The sequence below is a fragment of the Canis lupus genome, chromosome 14 (genome assembly GCF_003254725.2).
Source record: "Canis lupus dingo isolate Sandy chromosome 14, ASM325472v2, whole genome shotgun sequence".
NCBI classification, from domain to species: domain Eukaryota; kingdom Metazoa; phylum Chordata; class Mammalia; order Carnivora; family Canidae; genus Canis; species Canis lupus.
In genome coordinates this window covers 15,489,938-15,512,982 of record NC_064256.1, presented here as the reverse complement: position 1 = coordinate 15,512,982, position 23,045 = coordinate 15,489,938, and the positions used below count along the sequence as shown (strand labels likewise).

Here is a 23,045-nt window from a genome sequence, read left to right as displayed (position 1 = left end):
ATTGTGCATTCTATGGGATTGGACAAATGTATAATGACCTATATCGATCATTATAGTATATAACAGAATATTTTCACTGCCCTAAAAATCCTCTGTGCTCTAGTTACTCATCTGTTTCCTGAACCCAATCCTCGAAGACCCCTGATCTTTTTATTAGATCCATAGTTTTGTTTTTTCCATAATGTCGTATGACTGACATTACACAGTATGTAGTCTTCTCAGATTGGGCTTCTTTAACTCAGTATTATGCATTTAAGCTTACTCCATGGCTTTTCACAGCTTGATAGCTTATCCCTTTTAAGTGCTGAATAATTCATTGTCTGGACATACAACAGTTTATTCACTTGCCCACTATAGGACATCCTGGTTGCTCCCACATTTTGGCAATCAGGAATAAAGCTGTTATAAACATCCATGTGCAGGTTTCTGTGTGGACATAAGTTTTCGACTCCTTTGGGTAAATACCAAGGAGCATGATTGTTTGATCTTATATTAAGAGTGTGTTTAATGTTGTAACAAATTGACAAACTGTTTTCCGAAGTAGTTGCACCATTTTGCATTCCCATCAGCAAAGAATATGAGTTTCTATTGTTCTAATTCCTTGTCAAGTGTGTACTGATAACCCGTTGCTATTGTAATTTGTATTTCCCTGATTACATATGACAGGGAGGGGCATCTTTTAACATACTTATTTTCCATCTGTGTATCTTCTTGGGTGATGTGTTAAGACCTTTGACCCATTTTTAATCAGGTTATTTCTCATTAATGAATTTTAAGCCTTCTTTGTATATTTGGATAACAGTTCTTCATGACACATTCCCTTTTTTAGAAATATTAAGGGAAGTAGACAGGAAAATCATAATACCAATTTTTTTTGATCATTTTTTGGACTACAAGATCAGAAAAATGTAATAGGCTAACCTGCAAGTCTAGCATATTCTTTTAACTTCAACTTGAATTACAATGGATTAGCAACTATGAACAATGATTAAATAGTGATTATATAATGAATATTTGATGTCGCTGAATAATCATTTAAAATTTAATTTTGAATATTTTACAATATTCTACATAATTAAGGAGATTATATAACTCATCTTGCTTTTCCCATAACTGGTTTGATAGAGCCCCTCCTCTTATCATAATAATAGCTTCTTAAAACTAGTTTTAATGTCTCCAAAATACTTAATCATGACTATTTTAGATCTTTACAAATGCAAAATTCAAATCTCTATGCTGTCAGTCTCACATAAACCCCCCTAAAATGATGGCACCATCAAAATACATGACTAAATAAAATAAGCAGGAAACATTTTCTAGAAAAGGAATACAAATTATTTGTATGTGCTATTTGCAGGAAAAGACACAAATACATTTAATAAGTGAAGAAGGATTAAGGCAAACTATTAATCTATAAGCCACGTGCCCTCACTGATTCTGTATTCCATTGTAACTTTGAAGGGAGAGCATGTTACTTTACCATGCAGAGGGTCTGTGCTAGCATAGTGCTACTGATTTTTTTGCTGACACATCACTCACTCCTCCTCACTGATTACAGGTTGAGGAGAAAGAATGGGAAAGGCTCACTCAGCCATTCATTTTCTATTTTTAGGAGTAGCTTCATACATTTTTGTTCTTTCTCCTGTACTCAAGTGAACTCCCAGGAATGGCAAAAGCCTGCATTCCTGCTTGTCACTGGCTATGTGACTATATACATAAGGGATGGAGTGTTGGGAAGTTCTTTAGGTGCAAGTTTAAAGCCACATTCTCTAATCTGCTTTATCAGCAATAAACCTCTTTTAAATCTCCATCTGTCTATCTTCTGTGCTTTATTTTTAATTGGTCCTGAACCTAAGATGAAAAGAAAGGGGTATTATTTATTGACCCCATAAGCTCCTGAAGAGGATACTGAAATCCTTGGAGCGTATGTTTCTATGAAATGTGGAAAACAAGGCTAGCCTGTCATAAATTCAAATGAAAATGCAGTTGAATTACATCCAAATGAAAACCAAAAATCCTTTTAAAATTTCTAAAACATGAACTAATTGAACATAAAAATCAAGACCTACAATAAGTTCATTTTTATTTTCTTAGTCCACATCAGATAGAGAAAAATCATTCAATTTCAATGTATAAACACTATGACTTATTACTTCGAAGATAGTGATATAGACTTTGCCTGTGTTGTGTATATATCATTATATACTTTGATCGTTCAAAAAAATATATCCTATGAGAAAGACCTTTCCCACTGGTTCAGCCTTGTTGCCTTTCTGTAATACCCAGTTAATCTAAGACTTAGAGCATGATATTTACATATGAAAAATTCCAAATAGAGAAATATTTGTGCTAGTGATTTCACAAGTTTTTACACTGATTTAATTTTAGGTCACAAAGGATTGAAACTCTTGAGAGGATATTTTACAATGCTTGTTTTGCATCATATAATACTTAGAGAGTATAAGATAACTTTACTAGTGTTCCTCCTCTTATTAAATTTCTTCTTGAATTTTATTTGAGTTATCTATTCTTTACAGTCTGGTAACAAATTGAAACATTTGCTTTTGTTAAAGAATTGAGGAAGTTGAGGAATAGGACTGTCTTACCTTTCAATTTGTTGTGTATTCAGCCTTTCTCTTAGTAAAGGGGGGGTCCCTAAGATGCCATATTTTCAGTTCTGTTTACCAAATTACATATGCATTATTGCAATTGAGTTCTTCTACAAAGAAATCCATAATGAAAATATCAGAGGGAATTAAAGTGCTCTTTATACATGTAAGCTTGCTTCATTAATCTGAGGGCAAAAAAGATTGAGTATTTATTTATTTATTTATTTATTTATTTATTTATTTATTTATTTTTATTTTTTTCCTGAAGCTTAGGTTTAGTAGTAACAAATTGATGCTGGTTAAAGAAAGTCTATGAGAAGTATTTTAACTCAATTTTGAATCTTTACACCCCAAGTTACCAGGGCCCTGTTAACTAGCAAGAAAGACCTAACATTTTAAAGAGCTACATTCTAAATTGTCTTTGGGGATAAAAATAAGAGTTAAACTGAATCTAAATATAACTTACTCTGTGATTTTGGATGAAGAATTTACTTTTCCTGAGTTTTTAGGCTTTCAAACATATTTTTTGTGAGATAAATATATGGTTGTGATTATTACAAATGTCAGATTTTCACAGAATAATAATATGGCTCCTGGCTGAATGAAATTAGTGATTATGATCATGCAATAGGGACTTCCTTTTGTTCATCCCTCTGAATGCTTTTAGCATCTGTTTTCTTACAGTAATTAATTTACCCTCAAAATAGACTATCTTACCACCTTCCTTTTGTAGCAGAAAGAATGAAAGCATTTGAACCAGATACACCTGGGGCATGTCTAGCACTATTGAGCTATGGGCCTTGAACTATTTGCTTTTAACTGCTCTGAATCTCAATTTTCTTAGCTGTAAAATAGAACAAATAGAACAATAGCATCATTACAGGCAAGTTGCAAGGATTTAATACATTTTATGAGGTCCTAAGCCAAGTCCCTGGCACGAAGTAGTTGCTCAACACGTTAAAAAATAACAAGTCTTATATTTCTAACCAAGGCATTATGTGCTCGAGGGAAGGCATTGTGCTGGTTTTTTAGTGCAGGAATAAATCTTTGTGCTCTTACATTCTCCTCATGAAGATTTCTTTCCTGGCAAAGGCAGAGCTCTTACAAGGGCTGTCTGGAAAGACAGTATGTAGGAAACTTTACACTAGAACTGCTTTGTGTTCTTTGATTTGGCTCCTTTGGCTCAAGATGGAGAGGAGAGATAAGTTGAAGTGCCAGTGATGTTTCCTGTTTTGTGGGCACCCTGTGCAGCCTGGAGACCACACTTCTAGGACTCCACTGCCTGCAGGATTCCAGTTTTCTGCCAGTTAGACGCTTTTGTGAAGATTCAAAATGGGGAAGAGGAGAAACTGTTAATCTGCAGATGGACCAGGTCAGGCACAAGGGTATCTGCAGATGGCTGAGGTGGGTTTTGCAGTTTGGGAGTGTCTTCCTCAAAATCCCTCCTTTGAAGAGGCAGGCAGATGGTATCATTGATGGTAGCTTCCTTGTAACCCTGAGGCTCTGAATTTCCTGGGAGAGTTCAAAATGTCTAAAGTGGCTTCCATTTTTGGATCAAACGGACGACTATTACAATGGTCTTTCAGGTAACAGTGGCCTCCGGAAAATTTTCATTCATTTTTATTAGCCAACATTCTAACCCTTAGCATGATGTCTATGTTCAAATTCATTTGAAAGAAAAAAAAACCAATAACTCCTTACTTTCAATTTTGAATAGATTATTTTGATAATAGTAAGAACTAAGTGAACTTTTGAATAAATTATTGAAAATAATCAGTTTCAGGGTAATAAGGCATTTAACTTCAATATCCTTAGCCCTCCCATAAACTAATTCTTAGTGAAAAGGAGAAAGAGAAAAAAAATCTAACAATTAATTTGCAAAACTAATTTTGGTAAGCAGAGAGAAAAAAGATTCAGTCTTCCCTCTTTTTAATTTTTTTTAATTAAGTTTTTTTTTAACCTAAATTTTAGGTAGTTAATATACAGTGCAATATTGGTTTCTGGAGTAGAATTCAGTGATTCATCACTTACATACATTAACCAGTGCTCATGATAACAAGTGCCCTCCTTAATACCCACCTCACCCACCTTTCTCCATCAACCCTATTTGTTCTTTATAATTATGGGTCTCTTATGGCTTTTCTTCTCTCCTCTTTTTTCCTTTCCTCCTTTTCTTTTGTTCATCTTTTTTCTTTATTAAATTCCACATATGAGTAAGATAATGTATTTGTCTTTCTCTGACTTATTTCACTTAGCATAACACACTCTCAGCTCCATCCATGTCATTGCAAATGGCAAGGTTTCATTCTTTTTGATGGCTGAGTAATATATATATTTTTAAAATTAGGATATATTTCAATGCATTTTTGGATGTTGTAGCTTGTGAATACATACATAAAGCATTATAGGGTGTTTTCTGGGAAATGTAGACACAGGATTTAAAAAGAAGAGAGAAGGTGATTTCAATAATTCTGTTTCTCAGACTCAGATACAATTAGAAATTGGTTCAGGTAGGAAAATCTATAAGGATTGTACTTCAGAATTGGATATCCATATTAAATAGCGAGGCCATCTTAGGCTGACTTTCAGAGTTAAGGATACAGAAATGCATTAGTCAAAATCTCTGATTCTGGAAACTACAATTTGCTGGGAGGAATAAAAATCTAAATTTAATTATGAATTCTAGTACATATTTATGAGACTGCGTTTAGGTCCTATTATTTAGGATGGTAATGACTGGTTTGATGGTTCCACAAACTAAAAAATATTTTATTTTTTAAAAAATAATACCATCCAAAATTCTAAAATTATTCACATTATGCAAGAATTTTTAGATCAATCCAAGATTTGAACAGATTTTAACGGACTGTGGAATTAATATGGTTCTAATGTAAACTGCTGAGCTGGTAAGTGCGAGCTGGTGAATCTCTCATTCCATAATGCCCACTGTCCTCTGATCCTGTCCTGTCTCACAGTAGCCATCCAAAGGGATGAGAGTACATATATCTGTGTAAACCTCTGTGCATTTAAGAGTTCATACCTGCTCATGGTAGGTCCTTATGTTGTTCTTAACACTGAAAACTTCATAACATTTTATAATAGTTACTCTAGATAACTCCTATACATTTTTATTCTATATGTTTCTCAAAATCACTATTTGACATAAAGAAAGATATTTTCATTTTTTAAAAGATGAAAAATCTGATGGTCAAAGTACATCAATGTCTTGGCTAAGATTACCCAGCAAATTTAAAGGGGCAAATGTGGGTAGGATTTAGGTGCAGGGATCTTCATCACAATGTTTTTTCCACTGTCATCTGAGCACTATTAATGAGTTTAACTTCAGGCAATGGGGATCTGAAGCGAGAGAATGACATGGCTCTAACACAATGTTAGTAAAAAAAAAATATTGCTAATAGAAAATAATTGCAGGCCCCATAAAAGATAGAAAAGCCCGTCTTCCAAATTTGCTCTCAAACTTCAGTTCATATCTTTTTGTTTGGCCAAGGCTATGCTATTAGCCATCCATTGTTGCCAGAATGAACAACTTCAAAGAACCCATCAGCCGTCTGGCAAGGTTTTTCTCCTAACACTGATCCAGTGAATCTATGCCAGGCTATTTGCACCATCTGTTGGGCATGAGTTAGTGGAGGGAGGAACTGTGGACAGCTGGAGCTGTCGGCTTTGAAATGCCACTTACTGGGGAAATACAAGAATTCACATTAAAAGGCATCAATACAAAGTACCCTGCCAGTCCAAAAAGAAGACTGGTTAAATATGGTTGTATTTCTGATGAACGTCTTCTCTTTCCAGAAACTCATGCCCATTTTTCATCTTGCCCAGCCTTTTTTTGAGGGAGGATTTTGCTGTGCCATGTGAAAGAGACATGAGCAAAGATGTTTCAGGTGAGAGTAGAGTAAGAAATTCAGAGGAAATAATAATATATTACATTATGTCTTCCTGGTCTAAGGGCCTGGAAGCAGAGCATTTGGAAGCTTTTGCTGGATTTTGCTTTAGAGGTAGAGTTATGCATCCATACCTATATTCATCTTCTCATTCCATCCCTCATTCAGTGAATGCTTACAGTATTCCAAGTGCTGATGGATGAAAGAGAATAGTAATTACCATTTATTGAGTGCCTACCATGTGCAGAATGCTTTAAATAGGATATTTTGTTTAATATTGGCAAGACCCCAAATGTATAAGAATTAGTCATTTTTCCATAAGGAGGTTGAAGCACAGAAAGAAGTAAATTTGCCCCAAATCACCAGATAGTAAGTAAAAGGGATTTGTCATGGATCTGAATCCTTGGATATTTTTAAAATTGGCTAAATACACATGATCTATGAATATCTTATTTTCTCTTCCTCCATCCATGAAATTCATAGGAAAGTTTCTTTATTGTAGGAATCTCCAGAGAGGGGAAGAAGTCAATGTTAATCAGAACATAGGGTAAACCTGTCAAATACAGTGCAAAAGTCAGATGGGAAGAAAGTTCCAGAAAAAACTACTATGGGATGGTGCCACTCCTTCGTATTTCAAAAGTTTCTATGTTTGATCATTTCTATATATCAACTTTACTTTAAAATGTAGAGAACTGTAGGGAAGAAATAAAGTCTAAAAAAAAATGCCAAAAAGATTTGTTTTTTAGTTGTGGAATGTACATCTTTGGTTTCCTTTTGATGTATATTCGAACATGACAGAAGACGAATTTTGCCCTCTTGATAGTGGCCTAAAAGAACTTTTCGTAAATTTAATCTGGGACACAACTAATACTGACATTGTTTTATAGATTGGATAAGTATCATAAAAATTATTTGGAAATTGATTAGCATTACTCTCTTTGATCTCCCTTGTTAAATTTAACAAGGTCAACTTGGAAAAACTTTAGCCAAAACTGTGAATTTACGAATGCAGGTATGGGGTAGTGGATAGTCTCATAGACTGCTGTTACAAATTGGTACAAACTTTCTGGAAATAGAACCCTAAACTGTTCATAATCTAGGCTACAGTATTTTGCTTCTACAAAATTTCCTAGAGGAAATAGAGAGTATTTGTTATGAGAAGTCTTATTTCAGAATTATTTGTGGTGATAAAAATAGATAAAATACACATATTCACATAAAAATTATGAGTTAAATTGTGGTTTATTTGTATGAAATAACATAACTAAGCAATGCAAATATTTTCAAGAAATTTTAATGTCATGGGGGAATATTTATAATGTGAGGTTAATAGAATACTCAAAATACATGATGTTCAATGCAGAATGTTCCTAAAATATCAAATAGTAGCTGTCAAAATGTAGTGTCTAGACCAGCAACATCAGCATTATCTAGGATTTTTCTAGAAATACAAATTCTTGGGGCCTACTTGACTTAATGTATCAGAAACTCTGGGGATGCAGACAAGCAACCTGTGTGTTAACAAGCCATCCAGATAGTTTTGATGCATGTGGAAGTTTGAGACTGTTGATAAAAATTATGAAAAAATTATTAAATACTAGAAGATCATGAACCAAAGTATTCACTTTGATAATTTCTTGGTTATGTAACTAAAGGTAATTTCAGAATATTTCGTAGTTATCAAGGTTTTCTCCAACTAATACAAATTTCATTATTAGAAAACTATAATTTTAGAAAATAAAGGTAAAAATAAAGAAAATAAAGATAAAGCAAAAAAGTAGAAATTGCCTATAATTCCATTATGTTGAAAGTTCTAAAAACTAAGAATTGAACATTTCTCTGCATCTCAAACAAATGTATAAACACCATTAATGATATCCTACAATACATTTTAAAAATTAAAATGGAATCTTGCCAAACATAATGAACTAAATAGAGGTTACTTTTATTAAAAATAATATATTATGGACATCTTTCTTGGTTAGTAGACTATATTTACTCATTCTTTTTTTACTGCATACTTAATATTCCACAGTTATAATCAGCCATAATTGAAATTGTCATTTCATTTTGACCATTTAAACTATGTACAATTTATTGATGTCACAAAATAATGCTACAATGAAAATCCATACTAATAAATTGAAATATAATTGATTAAAAATACCAAGTATTTGAGGCACCTGGCTGGCTCAGTTGGTAGAGCATGTGACTCTTCATCTAAGGGATGTAAATTTGAGCCCCATGTTGGGTGTAGAGATTACTTAAAAATAAAAAATACCAAATATTATTTAAAAATACCAAATATTCTATTGTAGGAAATTAATATTTATCTAATATTTTTTCATTATGATGACAGGCTTACTCCCTTCCTTTTTCTTTCATAGAGTTATGCCAGTGTCTCATGGAGAAAAAATAGGATTGATTTGCATTTACAATGGGGATCTGTCCAATGATGGTTCTCTCATATCAAAGAGGCTCATATTTCAAGAATTGAGTTATATGAAAGTAAATCACCCAATTTTGTTAATTATATTTACCATGCTTATATTAAAATGAAAGCTAGTCATAAGGGAAGAGTAAACAGAAAGACTGTAGAATCCTGTTAGCATTCCTATATTTGTTAATGTCATTGAGATGGAAATTGATGAGTTCAATCACACAGGAAAATCAAACTCCAGACAAAAGCCTCTTAACTATACTCATTAAACAATTGCTTTTAAAAAGAGAATTTCACTGAAAAAGATTTGTATCTTAAGAAATATAGTAATTTTTAATGGTACACATTCTTTTAGAAAAATCAAAGTATATAATATTCAGATGAAAATGTTTTTTGTTAACTTATATACTATAAGTGTCTAGTCAGGCAGAACTAATGAATCAACTGCTTTTTTTTTCCCCCTGTGACACTCAATAAATCTGCCTGTTACATATTTACTTAAAGTACATACAATATACATGATAGTTTATAACATAGCTCATAATTTGTAAGCTCTTATATTCTACATGACTTCACATAGTATAACACCATTGTAAAAACACTACAGGAATGTATACTTGTCATTCAAAAAATCTTAGAAGCCAAATTCTCTTACATTTCATTTAGTATAATGAAAATCTCTACCAAAATATTTAAGCCATTTTAATTCAATCATTTCAAGTGATATGTATGTAAGATTCTAGCTGAAACAAAAAATGCTTTCACTTTTGAGTTATATTGAAATAAGAAAGATTGTTTTTTGGTGATAAAGGCTAAAGTTTCAAGGGTGCCTGGGTGGCTCACTTGGTTAAGTGTTGGACTTAGTTGAGTTTCAGCTCAGTCATAATCTCAGGGTCCTGAGATCAAGCCCCAAGGGTTCCAGCACTCAGCAGAGTCTGCTTCCCTTCTCCCTCTGCCCTTCCCCTACCCCCTACACACACACACACACACACACACTCTCTCTATATATATAATAAATAAATAAATCTTGAAAAAAAAAGTGCAGTTAAAGTTTCAAATACAAAAAGTCATTATTCTACCATTATTAATCTTGTTGTATTATCTCTTTCATACACATCTTTTTTTTCAGTCTCACTGTATGAACAATTTTGGATCTCAGTTTTTCCTTTATCTTGATTGTGTAATTTGCCTTTCATGTTGGTTCATGGTATTCATAAGCATAATTTCTAATTATTATAAATATTCTATTACATGTTTATCCCTCACTAAGTAATTTCTTGTTTGCCATTCATTTTGTATTAATTATTCACTCACAAATAATGTTGAAGAGAAAATACGCATATGTATATTGTTTAATCCATTCCAAGTTATTAGGACATGTTCCTTTAAGCTGAATGTGTGGATTTAATAGAATGAACTAGCACATTTTAGTTATCTATTTTAACAGTATAATGTCAATGAGATTTAAAATTCAAAAAACTGCAACGTTAAGAATTAAACTACCTTAAATATACACGTGTACATATATGTATGTGTGTACATATAAAATTTGTATATGTACAAATATCCAATATTGACTTTGTAGTTTAATACTAAACCTTGAATACATGAAATAGAGGCCTAAATAGAGGATTAAAGACAGATTTAGATATCATAGAATCAGTCAGTCTTACAAATATTTCGCGATAGATTAGCATTCAGAAAACAGAGAGATTTTCATGTGGTGGCATGTGGCCCAAACTAACAGGGTCTTGTTTTTGTTAAAATACATCTTGACAAAAAGTGAATCTATTTGATAATTTTATGTCTGCCTGCTATCTCCAAATAAATTATTTGCATTTAAAGGTGAAACAAAAGAGTTTAAAGGTTTCTAATTCTTTTGGTTGATAAAATTAACAGTATTCAATTTCCTTCCTCTCAACACTGTAGATGTCCTGATTACTCATAAATACAAACACAACCACATCTATACAGTCATCCACAGAGGAAGTAAAACACCATCTAAGGCCAAACCAAAGATTTGACCACTAGTAATTGGAAAAGAAAAAAGCAGAGGGTAGTGAGCTCATTATACTTGTTTCCTTCCTACTTGGGTTCAGAACTTCTTTTCATTTGTTAATTCATGCCAGAGTACTACCCATCTCAGAGTTTCCGTTCTAGCTTCTCTGACTAGGGATAGGATTTCTAGCAATATATTCACAACAATGAAATGTAATTAAAGCAAAAGCAAATTATAGGTCCAGTGGAGTTCATTATAATGGGATCTTACCCATATTTGTATCTTGTCGAGACTATAAATCAACTGGTAGAGTTTTCCTTTACCTTTTCTCTTTGGAATTTACTTCCATTTAATTAATATATTCTGCTCTCATGAGAGGGAACCTAGGGAGTCAGTCCTGTCTGTGCGCATCAACATTTCATGACAGATGTGGAATGTTTGTAACTCATTTGCTAAGAGAGGGGCCCACAAATAAAAGTAAATACGTTGGTGTAATTCTGCCATTATATTGCCTTCCCACACTTCAAATTAGGAAAATACTTTCAAAGAGGCTAAACCCTTGTCACCATCATGGAAACTAGAATTTAGCTTGCATGAAACATTCAGCATGGATTTTTTTCTCCCAGACGAAAAATGACAGGCAAAAAAAAAAAAAATTACATTCTCTAGATAGTGAAAGAAGCCTGAGTTCAATTGGCCTTAAATGATAATAAACACAGCCCTTGTTAAAGCCATGTATTTTTCTAAGCTCTTGAATATATATTAACTCAGTCTTTTCCACAACCGCATGAGAGGGATACTATTATTGTAACTGAACCAACATGAGTTTGCTCCTTGTTGAGTCACAGATACACCTGGTGGAGTACAAAGTCAACTTTATTTGCAGCAAACAGGGAGATACTGGGGAATAACTTACAAAGCCATAAGTCTCTGACCAAGAGTGGTTGAATTCCTTTTATTTAGGGTAGGATGAATATTTAAATAGGGAAGCCTTGTCATTCTCTGTAGAGGTGGGCATAAGGTCACTCATGCACCTTAAAAATCATGCCTATATGTACATTGTATGTTCTGAAAATCAGGATTGTGTTTCTTCTCCACTGGAGGTCATTCTGGAGGTCACACCGTGGTCCATGTGTGCAGGCATGTATCAAGGTTTAAGCTCAAACTGATCTGGGTGGTCTGGGGGTGCTGAAGTTCCTGACAGAGCAGGCACTATTGTTTGATGGTAGTTTTGGTTTGCATTTGCCTGAGTTAAGAGAGAAGCTAGAAAGAAGAGTTTAAGGGAAAATGTGGGATGAAAGTTGGTGAGGAAAAGCAGATGGGCAGTAAAGGTGACATCTCAGGGTCTAGCTGGTGATATTACTACTCCTTTTTTAGAGTTGAGGAAACCAAGTCACAGAGAGGTTAAATAAGTTACCTGAGGTCACAGGGCTATCAAATGGTAGAGTTAGGAATCAAATACTGGCAAGTCAAGTCTAGAAAGTAAGCTCTTAATTACTTCTCCCACTGGGAAACTGATGAGCATGGAGCATAGGGAGAGAGGGGAGGGTACTGGAATGTCTAGCCTAGCTGCTTCATATTTTCCAGCAACAAACTGTACCTAAGAAAGAATGAGGGACCAATGTCTATGTCATAGACCAGTAAAACAGAGGTGTTACAGGGCATACTTCTTAAAGTTCAGCATACACAAGACTCATAAGAAGAGCATGCTAAAACAGAGAGTTTTGGTCATTTCCAGATATCCTGTTTTAAGACATTGGGCAAAAAATAATTATATTTCTAAGTTTGAGATGATGTTGATTCTGGCTCAGGGATCCCATTTTCAGCAGCTCTGGTGTAAGGGACACCTGGTCCCTGAAGAGTCAATGGAATGTGATGAAACTCTGGTTAAGACATTAAAAATTCTCCAGTGATGGGACTCTTGGTGGCTCAGTGGTTGAGTATTTATTTACCTTTGGCTCAGGGTGTGATCCCAGAGTCCCAGGATTGAGTCCCACATCAGGCTCCTTGCATGGTACTTGCTTCTCCTCCCTCTGCCTGTGTCTCTGCCTCTCTTTCTGTGTCTCTCATGAATAAATAAATAAAATCTTAAAAAAAAAATTATCCAGTGACTAAGGAGCCAGAATGACAATTGATGACAAGGTGGCTTTTGTTTTTGCAGTGGAGGTTATTTTATACGGTCAATCATTTTAATTTAGCAAGTGCTTCTCAGAAAGTGGGGCATGAGGAGGTCACAGCCCAATAACCAGGGAGAAGAGTCACACCAATGAAGGGATGCAGATTTGATATGATAGCTTAGAAAAGGAATTTCTGGGTCCTTTGAAGATTTAAGTGCAGGCTGAGGATTAGTAAATCTGAAATACCTTCTCAGTAAATGCAAAAATGTCAATGGTTATGGTTTGAGGTGAAGAAATTTGCCAGCAGAGGGTCTCAAAGTGCTTATCTATTAGTCTGGTTATTAGTCAGCATTTGCTAAATGTGTTAAGAAGTCTCATGTGAATTATACTTAATGTCTTATGGTCAGAGTTCTTTTTTCCTTTCAACCCTCTCTCACTTTCTTGTTTTCAGAAACATTAACAGAAGAACTACCACATGCTAGCTTTGCAAGTAGGTAGTTAGGGTCATAGAGTGTGTAGTCTAGCATGGGAAACAGACATTAAACATGCAGTAAAGCAAGTACTCCATGATTTAATTGCAATGGTGATAAGTTCCCTGAATGAGATGCTGGAGTTAGTGGGTGGAAGATTGTGGTGGTAAATCTGTGAAAGACTGGACATCATTGCTTATGATGCTACATCTATTGCAGAGAAATCTCCATACTGAACAAAGCCAGGTTGCCTTTCTCTGTGATATCTATCACATGATAATGTTGAAAAGAGAAATTTTATGAACTGGATGTAATTGTTTCATTCCTGAACAGGAGACTGAGAAAGTCTCATTGGGGATACTTACCCTAAGTTTTTTCCCCCTAAAATCATCAGATGTGAATGTCTTAACTCTTTGAAGATTATGGTTACTTTTCTGTCAACCATATGACCTACATAGACATGACTGTAATTCATTGTCTGTTTCAGGTTGTAAAACTACTACAGGTCAGGGGCCCAGAGCTATGTAATTAATTTTTTCAGCACTGAGAGCTTCATGCATGGTTAGGTGCTTAAATGCTTTATCATTTTAGGCATTATGCTTGTTGAAATTTTCCTATGAATTTGATTGATGGTCTAAATGATGCTTAGTTTTACATAGATAATATTAATAACTATGCTTAATACAGTGTTAAGAAGATTGTACATTTATAAGCCAAAGCTTCAAAAATTAGTGAGAAAGCCATAGATGACATACATTGCTCTTTTGTTAAGTCATAGAGCCATATGCTTATGTTGAGTTAGTTATTTTGGGATGAATGTCTGGATTATGGTGGGAGGCAGAAGATAAATGTGGACTATGACAAAATGTTACAATAGATTTGTTAAACAGATATGAACATTAAACTGTATTAAATGTCACAGAAGTAAAATCCTGTTCTAAAATGGAGTGATTATAGACAAAGTATCTGTTTATACAACTATTAAGAAAAGTGCAATAATTATGATTGCTAGTTCTCTGCTAAATATATTAATGTATATTTATATATAAAATACTATATATTATACTTATTAAAACCACTATGAAAGTACACACTTACTTCTCTAGGAAAACATGCATAAATCCTCCTTTGAGTAAGAATTAGATGAACAGAAACATTTGAACATACTGGAGGTGTTCTATAAATTTTAACCTTATTTAACTACTGATCTTATATTTTGTGCTGCATGTTATTTAAAATTCCAGTGAAATTTTTCTGGTAGTTCTGAAACAACGTTGAGTCTTGGCATTACCTTAACTGTAATCTGCTAGCAGCTTGGCATAGAGGGCATCAAACTGCTTTAGCCTATAGAGGCTTGGAAGGGTCTGCATTTCTAGGCTTGGTGTTTTTGCAACAAAAAAACTGTCTTGTCTGGCCATCCAGAAGGTGTGAAAGCTGAACCATTCAATGTTCCTCTTTTTTCCTTCCAGCACTAAATCTTTCCTTATTTACTTATTCTATTTCTTAACTAACACCCTTATCTGGGACTATTTGCTGTCAAACTTGGAAAGCTCTATAGCTACTTTATTTAGAGTAGTGCTGAAAATACACATTTGTTCAGCTTTTTCTCAAGGGTGAATCCAGCTCAACTAAACGTAGACATTGTGGATAAACACTTTCCTCTTTAGATGATTCTCTCCTCAAACTATCAAAATCTGAAATGAGTCTGTACTTTGTTTGCTACTCATTTACTTAATTTTCTTTTGCCCACCAGAACATAATAGTTTGGCTTGAGTTTTTTTCAACTTCTGTTATTTTTACATTTTCTCATTCCAGGTATTTGTGCTGACAACATTTATCTTGTACAGTAACTTTCTATGATTGTCAGTTCTCTTGAAAAATAATATTTCCTTAAAAGTTTTTGTAAGGATTAAAATCAACATGCAAAAAAGTGTTCATCACAGGGTTGGCACACAGCATGAATATCTAGGAATTTCTATAATTAAACAAAATGTAGATTTTTGATTTGAAATCATAAAAAGAGCATCCAGATAACCAGTCCCTGTCTGGTGGAGGAGTAATTAAGAATCATATTTATAGATGTATCCAAATTTTAAGCAGCAATGAGATATGGAATGTCAGGTAGAATGAAAAAGCACATAACAGCTTGATAAGTAGTCTACCAAAGATTTAATAGCTAACATCATGCTCAGTGGTAAAAAGCTAAAAGCCTTCCTCTAAGATTAGAAACAAGACAAGGATGCCCACTCTAACATTTTTATTCAACACAGTATTGGAAGTCTTAGCCAGAGCAGTGAGTCAAGAAAAAGAAATAAAAGGCATTCAAACTAGAAAGGAAGAAGTAAACTGTTAATATCTGTAGATAACATGAGTTTATATATAAAAAACCCTAAAGACTCCACCAAAAAACTGTTGGAAATAATAAATTCAGTAAAGTTATAGGATACAAACTTAATATGCAAAAAAATTTTTTTTAAAGATTTCATTTATTTATTCATGAGAGACACAGAGAGAGAGAGAGAGAGAGAGGCAGAGATACAGGCAGAGGGAGAAGCAGGCTCCCTGCAGGGATCCCGATGTGGGATTCTATCGCAGGACTCCAGGATCACAGCCTGGGCCTAAGGCAGGCACTAAAATGCTGAGCCACCCAGAGACCCCCCCAAATTTGCTTTATTTCTATACACTAACAAGGAACTATCATAGAAATTAGGAAAACAATCCCATTTGCAACCATAAAAAAGAACAAAATAGCTAGAAATAAATTTAATCAAGGAGGTAAAAGACTTGTACACTGAAAATTCTAAGGCATTTATGAAAGAGATCAAAAGAGACACAAATGAATGGAAGGGTACTTATGCTCAGGGATTAGAAAAATGAATGTTAAAATGTCCATGCTGCCTGAAGCAATTCACAAAATTAGTGCAATCCCGTTCAAAATTCCAATAGCATTTTTCACAGAAATAGCATAAATAATCCTAAATCTTCTATGGAACCACAAAAGACCCTTAACAGCCAATGTAATCTTGAGAACGAAGAGCAAGCTGGAGGCATCATGCTTCCTGATTTCAAACTACATTGCAAAGCTATGGTAAGTAAGACAGTAGGGACTTTTCTTTTTAAGGTTTTATTTATTCATCCGTGAGAGACACAGAGAGAAAGAGGCAGAGACACAGGCAGAGAGAGAAGCAGGCTCCATGCAGGGGGCCTGATGTGGGACTTGATACCCAGTCTCCAGGATCACTCCCTGGGCTGAAGGCGGCGCTAAACCCCTGAGCCACTGGGGCTGCCCCCAGCACAGTAGGGATTGGCATAAAAACAGACACATAGATCAATGGAACAGAAAAGACAGTCCAGAAATAAACTGAAGCATATAGATCAATTATTTTGTGACAAAGAAGGTAAGAGTACACAATGAAAAATGTACAACCTTTCAAAAAATGGCGCTGGGAGAACTGGAGAACTACATGCAAAAGAATAAAACTAGATCACTATCTTAAACCATATACAATAAATTAACTCAAAATGGATTGAGAACGAATGTAAGACCCATTACCATATAAAGCTCCTAGAAGAATAGAAGAAAACAAAGGTGATAAACTCTGTGACATCATTGCACTTTGCAGTGATACCTTGGATCTGACTCCAAAAGCAAAGGCAACAAAATAAAAAAATTAACAAGTGATATTATATTAAATTGAAAGACTTCTTCACCACCAAGGAAATCATTAACACAATGAAAAGGCAATCTACTAAAGGCAAGACAATATTTGCAAATTATATATCTGATAAGGGTTTAATATCCAAAATATATAGGGACACCTGGGTGGCTCAGCAGTTGAGTGTCTGCCTTCAGCTCAGGGTGTGATCCTGGAGTTCTGGGATCAAATCCCACATCCGGCTCCCTGCAGGGAGCCTGCTTCTCCCTCTGCTTATGTCTCTGACTCTCTCTGTGTCTCTCATGAATAAATAAATTAAACTATATATATGTATATATATATATATGACTTACACAACTCAATAGGAAAAAAATCCATTTAAAAATGGGGAAAGAATATGAATGGATGAATAGGCATTTTTTTTCAAAGACATACACCAACAGGCACATGAAAAGAAGTTCAGTATCACTCATTACAGGGAAATATAAATCATAATCATAATGAGATGTCACTTCACACCTGTTAAAATGGCTGTTATCAAAAAGATAAGAAATAAGTGCTGGCCAGAATGTGGAGAAAAGGGAACCCTTGTGCACTGTTGGTGGGAAGGTAAATTGGTCCAGCCACTATGGCAAAAAGTATGGAGGCTGGCCCCCAAATTAGTAATAGATCTACCATAGATTCCAGCAGTTTCACTTCTGGGTATTTATTTGAAGAAAATGAAAACATTTATTTGAAAAGAAATGCACACCCCCATGTTTATTGCAGCATTACCAACAGAAGCCAAGATGTGGAACATTCTAAGACTTCACTGTTAGATGAATGGATAAAGAAGATAAGGTATATATGTATGACTGAATAGTATTCCATTATATATAGTATTCCATTATATATTATATATATATATTTTTTATATACATACACATTCCATTGCATACACACACACACACACACACACACACACACACACACACACAATTCAGTCATAAAAATGGATGATGGTGAAAAATGGATGATGATGGAATACCATTCAGTCATAAAAAAATATGGAATCTTGCCACTTACAACAACATGCATGGATCTCGAGAGCATTATACTAAGTAAAATAAATCAGAGGAAGACAAATACCACATGATCTAATTTTTCATATAAGTGAGAATTTAAAACAAAACAACACAAGAACAACAAAAAACAAGCTTATAAATATAGAGAACAGATTGATGTTTGATAGGAGGAGGGGTGATAGAGGGTGGGGAATTGGTGAAAGCTATCAAAATGACCAAATGTCCTATTATAAAATAATGGGAATATAATATTTAGCGTGGTGAATATAATTAATAATACTGTACTGTGTATTTGAAAGTTGTTAAGAAAAGGTAAAAGAAAAGACTAATTAACATGTCTAATTCTCAGAAAACATATGAAATAGATTTCTGCAAAATAAAGTGTTTTCAACAGTTTGTGAATGCAACAGTTTGTGAAGTATTTTGTGCTTTAACTGTTCATCCTGCTCCATAATAACCATAAATTAGCACAGCATTCACAACAATGCTACAAGGTGCCTGGGAAACCTTTTGCTCTATTAATGAATTCATGTTACTATTAAAAATCCAAATCTATCAGGGGTGAAGTAGGATACTCATTCTTTACAGTGGCAACTGTATAAAAGTTAAACTGCAGAATTAGAAATAGTTTTATTTTTTGATAAGTATTTAATAAGATTTAATTAAATTTTTAGAACCTAAATTTAATGTTGGTTTTATTTAAATAATTTTGATTTAGGGGGAGGAGCAAGATGGCGCAAGAGTAGGGTCCCCAAATCACCTGTCTCCACCAAACTACCTAGAAAACCTTCAAATTATCCTGAAAATCTACAAATTCGGCCTGAGATTTAAAGAGAGGCCAGCTGGAATGCTACAGTGAGAAGAGATCGCACTTCTATCAGGTAGGAAGACGGGGAAAAAGAAGTAAAGAAACAAAGGCCTCCGAGGGGGAGGGGCCCGCGAGGAGCCGGGCTGAGGCCGGGGCGAGTGTCCCCAGGACAGGAGAGCCCCGTCCCGGAGACGCAGGAGCTGCACCGACCTTCCCGGGCGGAAAGGGGCTCGCGGGGAGGTGGAGCAGGACCCAGGAGGGCGGGGATGGCCTCGGGTTCCCTGGGACAGTAACAGACACCTGCGCCCCAGGAGATGCGCCGAGCTCCCTAAGGGCTGCAGCGCGCACGGCGGGACCCGGAGCAGCTTGGGGGGCTCGGGCGGCGGCTCCGCGGAGGGGGCCGCATGCGGGGCGGGAGCAGCTCGGGGGGGCTCGGGGGCGGCTCCGCGGAGGGGGCTGCGAGGCGGGAGCAGCTCGGGGGGCTCGGGCAGAGGAAGAGGCTCCGTGCGGAGGGGCCTGCGGGGCGGGAGCAGCTCCGGGGGGGCTCGGGCGGCAGCTCCGCGGAGGGGATTGCGCGGCCCGGGAGCGCGAATCCACCAGCGCAGGCTCCGGAGCACAGGGCGCCGGGACACAGCCCAGGATCCGGCCTCCTCCGGGACAGGCAGAGGCCGGGAGGGCCCAGGACAGCAAGGACGCTCCTGCCCCGACCTGAGCAGATCAGCGGCCCCGCCCCGGAGCCTCCAGGCCCTGCAGACGGAGAGCTCCGGAGTTCCTGCGGGAGCTGAATCCAGGGCTGCAGATCTGGCCCCGCCACTAGGGCTGTTCCTCCTGGGGCCTCACGGGGTAAACAACCCCCACTGAGCCCTGCACCAGGCAGGGGCAGAGCAGCTCCCCCAACTGCTAACACCTGAAAATCAGCACAGCAGGCCCCTCCCCCAGAAGACGAGCTAGACTGACAACTTCCAGGAGAAGCCAAGGGACTTAAAGTACACAGAATCAGAAGATACTGCCCCGTGGTTCTTTTTTTTTTTTTTTTTTTTTTTGTTTTGTTTTGCTTTTTGATTTGTTTCCTTCCCCCACCCCCTTTTTTTCTCCTTTCTTTTTCTTTCTCTTTTTCTTCTTTTTTTTTTCGTTTTTTTCTTCCCTTTTTTTTCCTCTTTCTCTTTTCTTTCCTTCTTTCTCTCCTCTCTTTTTCTCTTTTTCCCAATACAACTTGCTTTTGGCCACTCTGCACTGAGCAAAATGACTAGAAGGAAAACCTCACCTCAAAAGAAAGAATCAGAAACAGTCCTCTCTCCCACAGAGTTACAAAATCTGGATTACAATTCAATGTCAGAAAGCCAATTCAGAAGCACTATTATACAGCTACTGGTGGCTCTAGAAAAAAGCATAAGGACTCAAGAGACTTCATGACTGCAGAATTTAGAGCTAATCAGGCAGAAATTAAAAATCAATTGAATGAGATGCAATCCAAACTAGAAGTCCTAACGACGAGGGTTAACGAGGTGGAAGAACGAGTGAGTGACATAGAAGACAAGTTGATAGCAAAGAGGGAAACTGAGGAAAAAAGAGACAAACAATTAAAAGACCATGAAGATAGATTAAGGGAAATAAACGACAGCCTGAGGAAGAAAAACCTACGTTTAATTGGGGTTCCCGAGGGCGCCGAAAGGGACAGAGGGCCAGAATATGTATTTGAACAAATTCTAGCTGAAAACTTTCCTAATCTGGGAAGGGAAACAGGCATTCAGATCCAGGAAATAGAGAGATCCCCCCCTAAAATCAATAAAAACCGTTCAACACCTCGACATTTAATTGTGAAGCTTGCAAATTCCAAAGATAAGGAGAAGATCCTTAAAGCAGCAAGAGACAAGAAATCCCTGACTTTTATGGGGAGGAGTATTAGGGTAACAGCAGACCTCTCCACAGAGACCTGGCAGGCCAGAAAGGGCTAGCAGGATATATTCAGGGTCCTAAATGAGAAGAACATGCAACCAAGAATACTTTATCCAGCAAGGCTCTCATTCAAAATGGAAGGAGAGATAAAGAGCTTCCAGGACAGGCAGCAACTAAAAGAATATGTGACCTCCAAACCAGCTCTGCAAGAAATTTTAAGGGGGACTCTTAAAATTCCCCTTTAAGAAGAAGTTCAGTGGAACAGTCCACAAAAACAAAGACTGAATAGATATCATGATGACACTAAACTCATATCTCTCAATAGTAACTCTGAATGTGAACGGGCTTAATGACCCCATCAAAAGGCACAGGGTTTCAGACTGGATAAAAAAGCAGGACCCATCTATTTGCTGTCTACAAGAGACTCATTTTAAACAGAAGGACACCTACAGCCTGAAAATAAAAGGTTGGAGAACCATTTACCATTCGAATGGTCCTCAAAAGAAAGCAGGGGTAGCCATCCTTATATCAGATAAACTAAAATTTACCCCAAAGACTGTAGTGAGAGATGAAGAGGGACACTACATCATACTTAAAGGATCTATTCAACAAGAGGACTTAACAATCCTCAATATATATGCCCCGAATGTGGGAGCTGCCAAATATATCAATCAATTATTAACCAAAGTGAAGAAATACTTAGATAATAATACACTTATACTTGGTGACTTCAATCTAGCTCTTTCTATACTCGATAGGTCTTCTAAGCACAACATCTCCAAAGAAACGAGAGCTTTAAATGATACACTGGACCAGATGGATTTCACAGATATCTACAGAACTTTACATCCAAACTCAACTGAATACACATTCTTCTCAAGCGCACATGGAACTTTCTCCAGAATAGACCACATATTGGGTCACAAATCGGGTCTGAACCGATACCAAAAGATTGGGATTGTCCCCTGCATATTCTCGGACCATAATGCCTTGAAATTAGAACTAAATCACAACAAGAAGTTTGGAAGGACCTCAAACACGTGGAGGTTAAGGACCATCCTGCTAAAAGATAAAAGGGTCAACCAGGAAATTAAGGAAGAATTAAAAAGATTCATGGAAACTAATGAGAATGAAGATACAACCATTCAAAATCTTTGGGATGCAGCAAAAGCAGTCCTAAGGGGGAAATACATCGCAATACAAGCATCCATTCAAAAACTGGAAAGAACTCAAATACAAAAGCTAACCTTACACATAAAGGAGCTAGAGAAAAAACAGCAAATAGATCCTACACCCAAGAGAAGAAGGGAGTTAATAAAGATTCGAGCAGAACTCAACGAAATCGAGACCAAAAGAACTGTGGAACAGATCAACAGAACCAGGAGTTGGTTCTTTGAAAGAATTAATAAGATAGATAAACCATTAGCCAGCCTTATTAAAAAGAAGAGAGAGAAGACTCAAATTAATAAAATCATGAATGAGAAAGGAGAGATCACTACCAACACCAAGGAAATACAAACGATTTTAAAAACATATTATGAACAGCTATACACCAATAAATTAGGCAATCTAGAAGAAATGGACGCATTCCTGGAAAGCCACAAACTACCAAAACTGGAACAGGAAGAAATAGAAAATCTGAACAGGCCAATAACCAGGGAGGAAATTGAAGCAGTCATCAAAAACCTCCCAAGACACAAGAGTCCAGGGCCAGATGGCTTCCCAGGGGAATTTTATCAAACGTTTAAAGAAGAAACCCTACCTATTCTCCTAAAGCTGTTTGGAAAGATAGAAAGAGATGGAGTACTTCCAAATTCGTTCTATGAAGCCAGCATCACCTTAATTCCAAAACCAGACAAAGACCCCACCAAAAAGGAGAATTACAGACCAATATCCCTGATGAACATGGATGCAAAAATTCTCAACAAGATACTGGCCAATAGGATCCAATAGTACATTAAGAAAATTATTCACCATGACCAAGTAGGATTTATCCCTGGGACACAAGGCTGGTTCAACACCCGTAAAACAATCAATGTGATTCATCATATCAGCAAGAGAAAAACCAAGAACTATATGAT

At 36.2% G+C, this 23,045-nt stretch overlaps 1 long non-coding RNA gene across 1 annotated transcript in view; it reads left to right on the top strand.

Moving 5' to 3' along the window:
• LOC112674974 (uncharacterized) overlaps window positions 1–19,434 on the top strand; it is a 184,459-nt gene extending 165,025 nt beyond the window's left edge. Inside the window, exon 3 of the long non-coding RNA XR_007401989.1 lies at window positions 18,979–19,434. This is a non-coding gene — a long non-coding RNA (uncharacterized LOC112674974). The remainder of the gene's footprint in view (window positions 1–18,978) is intronic.
• The last annotated feature ends 3,611 nt before the right edge of the window (window positions 19,435–23,045 follow it).